The sequence below is a fragment of the Pan troglodytes genome, chromosome 22 (genome assembly GCF_028858775.2).
Source record: "Pan troglodytes isolate AG18354 chromosome 22, NHGRI_mPanTro3-v2.0_pri, whole genome shotgun sequence".
In the NCBI taxonomy this organism is placed as follows: Eukaryota; Metazoa; Chordata; class Mammalia; order Primates; family Hominidae; genus Pan; species Pan troglodytes.
Genome location: NC_072420.2, coordinates 12,524,725 through 12,537,353, shown reverse-complemented (window position 1 = coordinate 12,537,353; position 12,629 = coordinate 12,524,725).

The following is a 12,629-nucleotide window of genomic DNA, read 5'->3' as shown; positions in this document are numbered from 1 at the left end:
GATGTGTGCCTTCAACTGACAGGGTTTAAAGTTTCTTTTCATAGAGCGGTTTGGAAGCACTCTTTTTGCAAAGACTGCAAGTGGACATTTGGACCACTTTGAGTCCTTCGTTGGAAACGGGTTTCTTCATAAAATGCTAGACAGAAGAATTCTCAGTAACTTCTTTGTGTTGTGTGTATTCAACTCACAGAGTTGAAGCTGCTGTTAGACAGAGTAGAATTGAAACACTATTTTTGTGGGATTTGCATGTATTGATTACAAGCGAATTGAGGCTAATGGTAGAAAAGGAAATATCTTCGTTTAAAAACTAGACAGAATTATTCTCAGAAACTAATTTGCGATGTGTGCATCCACCTGACAGAGTTTAACCTTTCTTTTCATAGAGCAGTTTGAAAACCGTCTGTTTGTAAAGCCTGCAAGAGGATATTTGGACTTATTCGAGGCCTTCGTTGGAAAAGGGATTTCTTCATATAATGCCAGACAGAAGAATTCTCAGTAACTTCTTGGTGTTGTGTATGCAGCTCACAGAGTTGAACTTTTCTTTAGAAAGAGCAGATTTGAAACTCTCTTTTTATGGAATTTGCAATTGGACATTTCAAGCGATATGTGGCCAATGGTAGAAAAGGAAATATCTTCGTTTAAAAACTAGACAGAGTCATTTTCAGAAACTATTTTTTGATGTATGCCTTCAACTGACAGACTTTAAGGTCTGATTTCATAGAGCCGTTTGGAGGCACTCTGTTTCCAAAGTCTGCAAGTGAATACTTGGACCTCTTTGAGGCCTTCGTTGGGAACGGGATTTCTTCATAAAATGCTAGACAGAAGAATTCTCAGTAACTTCTTTGTGTTGTGTGTATTGAACTCACAGAGTTGAACCTTTCCTTAGATAGAGCAGATTTGAAACTCCCTTTTTGTGGAATTTGCAAATGGAGATTTCAAGGGATTTGAGGCCAGTGGTAGAAAAGGAAATGTCTTCGGGTAAAAACTAGACAGAATCATTCTCAGAAACTACTTTGTGATGTGTGCCTTCAGCTTACAGAGTTCAACCTTTCTATTCATGGAGCATTTTGGGAACACTCTGTTTGGAATGTATGCAAGTGGATATTTAAACCTCTTTGAGGCGTTCGTTGGAAACGGAATTTCTTCATATAAGGCTAGACAGAAGAATTCTCAGTAACTTCTTTGTGTTGTGTGTATTCAACTCACAGATTTGAACCTCCCTTTGGACAGAGTAGATTTGAAACACTCTTTTTCTGGAATTTGCATGTGGAGATTTCAAGCGAAGTGAGGCCAATGATAGAAAAGGAAATATCTTCTTTTAAAAAGTAGACAGAATCACTCTCAGAAACTATTTTGAGATGTGTGCATCCACCTTACGAAGTTTAACCTTTCTTTTCATATAGCAGTTTGAAAACACTCTGTTTCTAAAGCCTGCAAGTGCATATTTGGACCTTTTGAGGCCTTCATTGGAAACGGGATTCCTTCATATAATGCTTGGCAGAAGAATTCTAAGTAACTTCTTTTTGTTGTGTGTATTCAGCTCACAGAGTTGAACCTTTCTTTAGAGAGAGCAGATTTGATACTCTCTTTTTGTGGAATTTGCAATTGGAGATTTCAAGCGATTTGAGGCCAATCGTAGAAAAGGAAATATCTTTGTGTAAAAACTAGACAGAATCATTCTCAGAAACTACTTTGTGATGTGTGCGTCAGCTCACAGAGTTTAACCTTTCGTTTCATAGAGCAGTTGGAAACACGCGGTTTGTAAAGTTTGTGAGTGGATATTTGGACCTCTTAGAGGCCTTCGTTGGAAATGGGATTTCATCATTTAATGCTAGACAGAAGAATTCACAGTAACTTATTTGTGTTGTGTGTATTCAACCCACAGATTTGAAACTTTCTTTAGACAGAGCAGGTTTGAAACTCTCGTTTTATGGAATTTGCAACTGGAGATTGCCAGCGATTTGAGGCCAGTGGTAGAAAAGGAAATATCTTCGATTAAAAACTAGACGGAATCATTTTCAGAAACTACTTTTTGATGTGTGCCTTCAACTGACAGGGTTTAAAGTTTCTTTTCATAGAGCAGTTTGGAAGCACTCTCTTTGCAAAGACTGCAAGTGGACATTTGGACCTATTTGAGTCCTTCGTTGGAAACGAGTTTCTTCATAAAATGCTAGACAGAAGAATTCTCAGTAACTTCCTTGTGTTGTGTGTATTCAACTCACAGAGTTGAACCTCCTTTTAGACATAGTAGATTTGAAACACTATTTTCGTGGAATTTGCATGTATTGATTACAAGCGAATTGAGGCCAATGGTAGAAAATGAAATATCTTTGTTTAAAAACTAGACAGAATTATTCTCAGAAACTACTTTGTGATGTGTGCATCCACCTGACAGAGTTTAACCTTTCTTTTCATAGAGCAGTTTGAAAACCCTCTGTGTGTAAAGCCTGCAAGAGGATATTTGGACCTCTTCGAGGCCTTCGTTGGAAAAGGGAATTCTTCATATAATGCCAGACAGAAGAATACTCAGTAACTACTTGGTGTTGTGTATGCAGCTCACAGAGTTGAACTTTTCTTTAGAAAGAGTTTATTTGAAAATCTCTTTTTATGGAATTTGCAATTGGAGATTTCAAGAGATATGTGGCCAATGGTAGAAAAGGAAATATCTTCGTTTAAAAACTAGACAGAGCCATTTTCAGAAACTATTTTTTGATGTGTGCCTTCAACTGACAGACTTTAAGGTCTCATTTCATAGAGCAGTTTGGAAGCACTCTGTTTCCAAAGTCTGCAAGTGGATATTTGGACCTCTTTGAGGCCTTCGTTGGAAACGGGATTTCTTCATAAAATGCTAGACAGAAGAATTCTCAGTAACTTCTTTGTGTTGTGTGTATTCAACTCACAGTGTTGAACCTTTCCTTAGACAGAGCAGATTTGAAACTCTCTTTTTGTGGAATTTGCAAATGGAGATTTCAAGCGATTTGAGGCCAATGGTAGAAAAGGAAATGTCTTCGTGTAAAAACTAGACAGAATCATTCTCAGAAACTGCTTTGTGATGTGTGCCTTCAACTTACAGAGTTCAACCTTTCTATTCATGGAGCATTTTGGGAACACTCTGTTTGGAATGTATGCAAGTGGATATTTAAACCTCTTTGAGGCCTTCGTTGGAAACGGAATTTCTTCATATAATGCTAGACAGAAGAATTCTCAGTAACTTCTTTGTGTTGTGTGTATTCAGCTCACAGAGTTGAACCTTTCTTTAGACAGAGCAGAATTGAAACTCTTTTTGTGGTATTTGCAGTTTGAGATTTCTAGCGATTTGAGACCAATAGTAGAAAAGGAAATATCTTCGTATAAAAACTAGACAGAATCATTCTCAGAAACTAATTTGTCATGTGTGCGCTGAGCTCAGAGATTATAAACTTTCTTTTCAGAGAGCAGTTTGGAAACACTCTGTTTGTAAAGTCTTCAAGTGGATATTTGGACCTCTATGAGGCCTTCGTTGGAAACGGGATTTCTTCATATAATGCTAGACAGAAGAATTCTCAGTAACTTCTTTGTGTTGTGTGTATTCAGCTCACAGAGTTGAACCTCCCTTTAGACAGAGTAGATTTGAAACACTCTTTTTGTGGAATTTTCATGTGGAGATTTCAAGGGAATTGAGGCCAAAGGTAGAAAACGAAATATCTTCGTTTAAAAACTAGACAGAATTATTCTCAGAAACTACTTTGTGATGTGTGCATCCACCTGACAGAGTTTAACCTTTCTTTTCATACAGCAGTTTGAAAACACTCTGTTTGTAAAGCCTGCCAGTGGATATTTGGACCTCTTCGAGGCCTTCGTTGGAAACGGGATTTCTTCATATAATGCAAGACAGAAGATCTCTCAGTAACTTCTTTGTGTTGTGTGTATTCAGCACACAGAGTTGAACCTTTCTTTAGACAGAGCAGATTTGGAACTCTCTTTTTATGGAATTTGCAATTGGAGATTTCAAGCGATTTGAGGCCAATGGTAGAAAAGGAAATATCTTCGTATAAAAACTAGACAGAATCATTCTCAGAAACTACTTTGTAATGTGTGCCTTCAACTGACAGAGTTTAACGTTTCTTTTCATAGAGAAGTGTGGAAACATTCTGTTTGTCAAGTTTGCAAGTGGATATTTGGACCTCTTTGAGGCCTTCGTTGGAAAAGTCATTTGTTCATACAATGCTAGACAGAAGAATTCTCAGTAACTTCTTTGTGTTGTGTGTATTCAACTCACAAACTTGAACCTCCCTTTAGACAGAGTAGATTTGAAAAACTTTTTGTGGAATTTGCATCTGGAGATTTCAAGTGAATTGAGGCCAATAATATAAAAGGAAATATCTTCGTTTTAAAACTAGACAGAATCAGTTTCAGAAACTACTTTGTGATGTGTGCCTTCAACTGACAGAGTTTAACGTTTCTTTTCATAGAGTAGGTTGGAAGCACTCTGTTTGTAAAGTCTGCAAGTGGATATTTGGACCTCTTTAAGGCCTTCGTTGGAAACGGGATTTCTTCATATTATGCTAGACAGAAGAATTCTCAGTAACTTCTTTGTGTTGTGTGTATTCAGCTCACAGAGTTGAACCTTTCTTTAGACAGAGCAGGTTTGAAACGCTCTTTTCATGGAATTTGCAATTGGAGATTTCAAGCGATTTGAGGCCAATGGTAGAAAAGGAAACATCTTCGTTTAGAAACCATACAGAATTATTCTCAGAAACTACTTTGTGATGTGTGCATCAACCTGAGAGAGTTTAACCTTTCTTTTCATAGAGGAGTTTGAAAACAGTCTGTTTGTAACGTCTGCAAGTGGATATTTGGACCTCTTCGAGGTCTTCGTTGGAAGCGGGATTTCTTCATATAATGCTTGACAGAATAATTCTCAGTAACTTTTTCCTTCTGTTTGTATTCAGCTCACGGAGTTGAACCTTTCTTTAGACAGAGCAGATTTGAAAGTCTCTTTTTATGGAATTTGCTATTGTAGATTTCAAGCAATTTGTGGCCAATGGTAGAAAAGGAAATACCTTCGTTTAAAAACGAGACAGAATCATTTTCAGAAACTACTTTGGGATGTGTGCCTTCAAATGACAGAGTTTAAGGTTTCTTTCCATAGAGCAGTTTCGAAGCACTCTGTAAAATCTGCAAGTGGATATTTGGACTTCTTTGTGGCCTTCGTTGGAAAAGGGGTTTCATTATAAAATGCCAGACAGAAGAATTCTCAGTAACTTCTTTGTGTTGTGTGTATTCAACTCAGAGAGTTGAACTTTTCTTTAAAAAGAGCAGATTTCAAACTCACTTTTTCTGGAATTTGCAATTGGAGATTTCAAGTGATTTGAGGCTAGTGGTAGAAAAGGAAATATCTTCGTTTAAAAAGTAGACAGAATCATTCTCAGAAACTACTGTGTGATGTGTGCCTTCAACTGATAGAGTTCAACGTTTCTTTTAATAGAGCACTTTGGAAACACTCTGTATGTAAAGTATGCAAGTGGATATTTGGACCTCTTTGAGGCCTTCGTTGGAAACGGGATTTCTTCATATAATGCTAGACAAAAGAATTCTCAGTAACGTGTTTGTGTTGTGTGTATTCAACTCACAGAGTTGAAACTCCCGTTAGACAGAGGAGATTTGAAACACTCTTTTTGTGGAATTTGCATGTGGAGATTCCAAGCAAATTGAGGCCAATGGCAGAAAAAGAAATACCTTCGTTTAAAAACCAGACAGAATTATTCTCAGAAAACAGTTTGTGATGTGTGCATCCACCTGACAGAGTTTAAATCTTCTTTTTATACAGCAGTTTGAAAACAATCTGTTTGTAAAGTCTGCAAGTGAATATTTGGACCTCTTTGAGGTCTTCTTTGGAAGCGGGTTTTCTTCATATAATGCTAGACAGAAGAATTCTCAGTAACTTCGTTGTGTTGTGTGTATTCAATTCACAGGGGTGAACCTTCCTTTCGACAGAGTAGATTTGAAACACTCTTTTTGTGGAATTTGCATATGGAGATTTCAAGCGAATTGAGGCCAATGATGGAAAAGGAAATATCTTCGTTTCAAAACTAGACAGAATCATTCTCAGAAACTGCTTTGTGATGTGTACATCCACCTGACAATGTTTAACCTTTCTTCTCATAGAGCAGTTTGGAAACACTCTGTTTGTAAAGTCTGCAAGTGGATATTTGGACCTCTTTGTGGCCTTCGTTGGAAACTGGATTTCTTCATAATATGCTAGACAGAAGTATTCTCAGTAACTTCTTTGTGTTGTGTGTATTCAACTCAGAGAGTTGAACTTTTCTTTAAAAAGAGCAGATTTCAAACTCACTTTTTGTGGAATTTGCAATTGGAGATTTCAAGTGATTTGAGGCTAGTGGTAGAAAAGGAAATATCTTCGTTTAAAAAGTAGACAGAATCATTCTCAGAAACTACTTTGTGATGTGTGCATCCACCTGACAGAGTTTAACCTTTCTTTTCATACAGCAGTTTGAAAACACTCTGTTTGTAAAGCCTGCCAGTGGATATTTGGACCTCTTCGAGGCCTTCGTTGGAAACGGGATTTCTTCATATAATGCAAGACAGAAGATCTCTCAGTAACTTCTTTGTGTTGTGTGTATTCAGCACACAGAGTTGAACCTTTCTTTAGACAGAGCAGATTTGGAACTCTCTTTTTATGGAATTTGCAATTGGAGATTTCAAGCGATTTGAGGCCAATGGTAGAAAAGGAAATATCTTCGTATAAAAACTAGACAGAATCATTCTCAGAAACTACTTTGTAATGTGTGCCTTCAACTGACAGAGTTTAACGTTTCTTTTCATAGAGAAGTGTGGAAACATTCTGTTTGTCAAGTTTGCAAGTGGATATTTGGACCTCTTTGAGGCTTTCGTTGGAAAAGTCATTTGTTCATACAATGCTAGACAGAAGAATTCTCAGTAACTTCTTTGTGTTGTGTGTATTCAACTCACAAACTTGAACCTCCCTTTAGACAGAGTAGATTTGAAAAACTTTTTGTGGAATTTGCATCTGGAGATTTCAAGTGAATTGAGGCCAATAATATAAAAGGAAATATCTTCGTTTTAAAACTAGACAGAATCAGTTTCAGAAACTACTTTGTGATGTGTGCCTTCAACTGACAGAGTTTAACGTTTCTTTTCATAGAGTAGGTTGGAAGCACTCTGTTTGTAAAGTCTGCAAGTGGATATTTGGACCTCTTTAAGGCCTTCGTTGGAAACGGGATTTCTTCATATTATGCTAGACAGAAGAATTCTCAGTAACTTCTTTGTGTTGTGTGTATTCAGCTCACAGAGTTGAACCTTTCTTTAGACAGAGCAGGTTTGAAACGCTCTTTTCATGGAATTTGCAATTGGAGATTTCAAGCGATTTGAGGCCAATGGTAGAAAAGGAAACATCTTCGTTTAGAAACCATACAGAATTATTCTCAGAAACTACTTTGTGATGTGTGCATCAACCTGAGAGAGTTTAACCTTTCTTTTCATAGAGGAGTTTGAAAACAGTCTGTTTGTAACGTCTGCAAGTGGATATTTGGACCTCTTCGAGGTCTTCGTTGGAAGCGGGATTTCTTCATATAATGCTTGACAGAATAATTCTCAGTAACTTTTTCCTTCTGTTTGTATTCAGCTCACGGAGTTGAACCTTTCTTTAGACAGAGCAGATTTGAAAGTCTCTTTTTATGGAATTTGCTATTGTAGATTTCAAGCAATTTGTGGCCAATGGTAGAAAAGGAAATACCTTCGTTTAAAAACGAGACAGAATCATTTTCAGAAACTACTTTGGGATGTGTGCCTTCAAATGACAGAGTTTAAGGTTTCTTTCCATAGAGCAGTTTCGAAGCACTCTGTAAAATCTGCAAGTGGATATTTGGACTTCTTTGTGGCCTTCGTTGGAAAAGGGGTTTCATTATAAAATGCCAGACAGAAGAATTCTCAGTAACTTCTTTGTGTTGTGTGTATTCAACTCAGAGAGTTGAACTTTTCTTTAAAAAGAGCAGATTTCAAACTCACTTTTTCTGGAATTTGCAATTGGAGATTTCAAGTGATTTGAGGCTAGTGGTAGAAAAGGAAATATCTTCGTTTAAAAAGTAGACAGAATCATTCTCAGAAACTACTGTGTGATGTGTGCCTTCAACTGATAGAGTTCAACGTTTCTTTTAATAGAGCACTTTGGAAACACTCTGTATGTAAAGTATGCAAGTGGATATTTGGACCTCTTTGAGGCCTTCGTTGGAAACGGGATTTCTTCATATAATGCTAGACAAAAGAATTCTCAGTAACGTGTTTGTGTTGTGTGTATTCAACTCACAGAGTTGAAACTCCCGTTAGACAGAGGAGATTTGAAACACTCTTTTTGTGGAATTTGCATGTGGAGATTCCAAGCAAATTGAGGCCAATGGCAGAAAAAGAAATACCTTCGTTTAAAAACCAGACAGAATTATTCTCAGAAAACAGTTTGTGATGTGTGCATCCACCTGACAGAGTTTAAATCTTCTTTTTATACAGCACTTTGAAAACAATCTGTTTGTAAAGTCTGCAAGTGAATATTTGGACCTCTTTGAGGTCTTCTTTGGAAGCGGGTTTTCTTCATATAATGCTAGACAGAAGAATTCTCAGTAACTTCGTTGTGTTGTGTGTATTCAATTCACAGGGGTGAACCTTCCTTTCGACAGAGTAGATTTGAAACACTCTTTTTGTGGAATTTGCATATGGAGATTTCAAGCGAATTGAGGCCAACGGTAGAAAAGGAAATATCTTCGTTTAAAAACTAGACAGAATCATTCTCAGAAACTACTTTGTGATGTGTGCATCCACCTGACAAAGTTTAAACTTTCTTTTCAGAGAGTAGTTTGAAAACACTCTGTTTGTAAAGTCTGCAATTGGATATTTGGACCTCTTCGAGGCCTTCGTTGGAAAATTTATTTCTTCAAATAATGCGAGACAGAAGAATTCTCAGTAACTTCTTTGTGTTGTGTGTATTCAGCTCACAGAGTTGAACCTTTCTTTAGACAGAGCAGATTTGAAACTCTCTTTTTGTGGATTTTGCCATTGGAGATTTCAAGCGATTTGAGGCCAATGGCAGAAAAGGAAATATCTTCGTATAAAAACTAGACAGAATCATTCTCAGAAAAAACTTTATGATGTGCGCATTCAGCTCACAGAGTTTAACCTCCGTTTTTATAGAGCAGTTTGGAAACACTCTGTTTGTAAAGTCTGCAAGTGGATATTCAGACTTCTTTGAGGCCTTCGTTGGAAAGGGGATTTCTTCATATAGTGCTAGACAGAAGAATTCTCAGTAACTTGTTTGTGTTGTATTCAACTCACAGTGTTGAAGCTTTCTTTAGACAGAGCAGATTTGAACCTCTCTTTTTGTGGAATTTGCAATTGGAGATTTCAAGCGATTTGAGGCCAATGGTAGGAAAGGAAACATCTTCGTATAAAAACTAGACAGAATCATTCTCAGAAACTACTCTGTGATGTGTGCGTTTACCTGACAGAGTTTAATCTTTCTGTCATAGAGCAGTTTGTAAACACTCTGTTTTTAATGTCTGCAAGTGGATATTTGGACTTCTTTGAGGCCCTCGTTGGAAACGGGATTTCTTCATATAATGCTAGACAGAAGAATTCTCAGTAACTTCTTTGTGTTGTGTGTATTCAGCTCACAGAGTTGAACCTTTCCTTAGACAGAGCAGAATTGAAACTCTTTTTGTGGTATTTGCAGTTTGAGATTTCTAGCGATTTGAGACCAATAGTAGAAAAGGAAATATCTTCGTATAAAAACTAGACAGAATCATTCTCAGAAACTAATTTGTCATGTGTGCGCTGAGCTCAGAGATTATAACCTTTCTTTTCAGAGAGCAGTTTGGAAACACTCTGTTTGTAAAGTCTTCAAGTGGATATTTGGACCTCTATGAGGCCTTCGTTGGAAACGGGATTTCTTCATATAATGCTAGACAGAAGAATTCTCAGTAACTTCTTTGTGTTGTGTGTATTCAGCTCACAGAGTTGAACCTCCCTTTAGACAGAGTAGATTTGAAACACTCTTTTTGTGGAATTTTCATGTGGAGATTTCAAGGGAATTGAGGCCAAAGGTAGAAAACGAAATATCTTCGTTTAAAAACTAGACAGAATTATTCTCAGAAACTACTTTGTAATGTGTGCCTTCAACTGACAGAGTTTAACGTTTCTTTTCATAGAGAAGTGTGGAAACATTCTGTTTGTCAAGTTTGCAAGTGGATATTTGGACCTCTTTGAGGCCTTCGTTGGAAAAGTCATTTGTTCATACAATGCTAGACAGAAGAATTCTCAGTAACTTCTTTGTGTTGTGTGTATTCAACTCACAAACTTGAACCTTTCTTTAGACAGTGCAGGTTTGAAACGCTCTTTTCATGGAATTTGCAATTGGAGATTTCAAGCGATTTGAGGCCAATGGTAGAAAAGGAAACATCTTCGTTTAGAAACCATACAGAATTATTCTCAGAAACTACTTTGTGATGTGTGCATCAACCTGAGAGAGTTTAACCTTTCTTTTCATAGAGGAGTTTGAAAACACTCTGTTTGTAACGTCTGCAAGTGGATATTTGGACCTCTTCGAGGTCTTCGTTGGAAGCGGGATTTCTTCATATAATGCTTGACAGAATAATTCTCAGTAACTTTTTCCTTCTGTTTGTATTCAGCTCACAGAGTTGAACCTTTCTTTAGACAGAGCAGATTTGAAAGTCTCTTTTTATGGAATTTGCTATTGTAGATTTCAAGCAATTTGTGGCCAATGGTAGAAAAGGAAATACCTTCGTTTAAAAACGAGACAGAATCATTTTCAGAAACTACTTTGGGATGTGTGCCTTCAAATGACAGAGTTTAAGGTTTCTTTCCATAGAGCAGTTTCGAAGCACTCTGTAAAATCTGCAAGTGGATATTTGGACTTCTTTGTGGCCTTCGTTGGAAAAGGGATTTCATCATAAAATGCCAGACAGAAGAATTCTCAGTAACTTCTTTGTGTTGTGTGTATTCAACTCAGAGAGTTGAACTTTTCTTTAAAAAGAGCAGATTTCAAACTCACTTTTTCTGGAATTTGCAATTGGAGATTTCAAGTGATTTGAGGCCAGTGGTAGAAAAGGAAATATCTTCGTTTAAAAAGTAGACAGAATCATTCTCAGAAACTACTGTGTGATGTGTGCCTTCAACTGATAGAGTTCAACGTTTCTTTTAATAGAGCACTTTGGAAACACTCTGTATGTAAAGTATGCAAGTGGATATTTGGACCTCTTTGAGGCCTTCGTTGGAAACGGGATTTCTTCATATAATGCTAGACAAAAGAATTCTCAGTAACGTGTTTGTGTTGTGTGTATTCAACTCACAGAGTTGAAACTCCCGTTAGACAGAGGAGATTTGAAACACTCTTTTTGTGGAATTTGCATGTGGAGATTCCAAGCAAATTGAGGCCAATGGCAGAAAAAGAAATACCTTCGTTTAAAAACCAGACAGAATTATTCTCAGAAAACAGTTTGTGATGTGTGCATCCACCTGACAGAGTTTAAATCTTCTTTTTATACAGCAGTTTGAAAACAATCTGTTTGTAAAGTCTGCAAGTGAATATTTGGACCTCTTTGAGGTCTTCTTTGGAAGCGGGTTTTCTTTATATAATGCTAGACAGAAGAATTCTCAGTAACTTCGTTGTGTTGTGTGTATTCAATTCACAGGGGTGAACCTTCCTTTCGACAGAGTAGATTTGAAACACTCTTTTTGTGGAATTTGCATATGGAGATTTCAAGCGAATTGAGGCCAACGGTAGAAAAGGAAATATCTTCGTTTAAAAACTAGACAGAATCATTCTCAGAAACTACTTTGTGATGTGTGCATCCACCTGACAAAGTTTAAACTTTCTTTTCAGAGAGTAGTTTGAAAACACTCTGTTTGTAAAGTCTGCAATTGGATATTTGGACCTCTTCGAGGCCTTCGTTGGAAAATTTATTTCTTCAAATAATGCGAGACAGAAGAATTCTCAGTAACTTCTTTGTGTTGTGTGTATTCAGCTCACAGAGTTGAACCTTTCTTTAGACAGAGCAGATTTGAAACTCTCTTTTTGTGGATTTTGCCATTGGAGATTTCAAGCGATTTGAGGCCAATGGCAGAAAAGGAAATATCTTCGTATAAAAACTAGACAGAATCATTCTCAGAAAAAACTTTATGATGTGCGCATTCAGCTCACAGAGTTTAACCTCCGTTTTTATAGAGCAGTTTGGAAACACTCTGTTTGTAAAGTCTGCAAGTGGATATTCAGACTTCTTTGAGGCCTTCGTTGGAAAGGGGATTTCTTCATATAGTGCTAGACAGAAGAATTCTCAGTAACTTGTTTGTGTTGTATTCAACTCACAGTGTTGAAGCTTTCTTTAGACAGAGCAGATTTGAACCTCTCTTTTTGTGGAATTTGCAATTGGAGATTTCAAGCGATTTGAGGCCAATGGTAGGAAAGGAAACATCTTCGTATAAAAACTAGACAGAATCATTCTCAGAAACTACTCTGTGATGTGTGCGTTTACCTGACAGAGTTTAATCTTTCTGTCATAGAGCAGTTTGTAAACACTCTGTTTTTAATGTCTGCAAGTGGATAT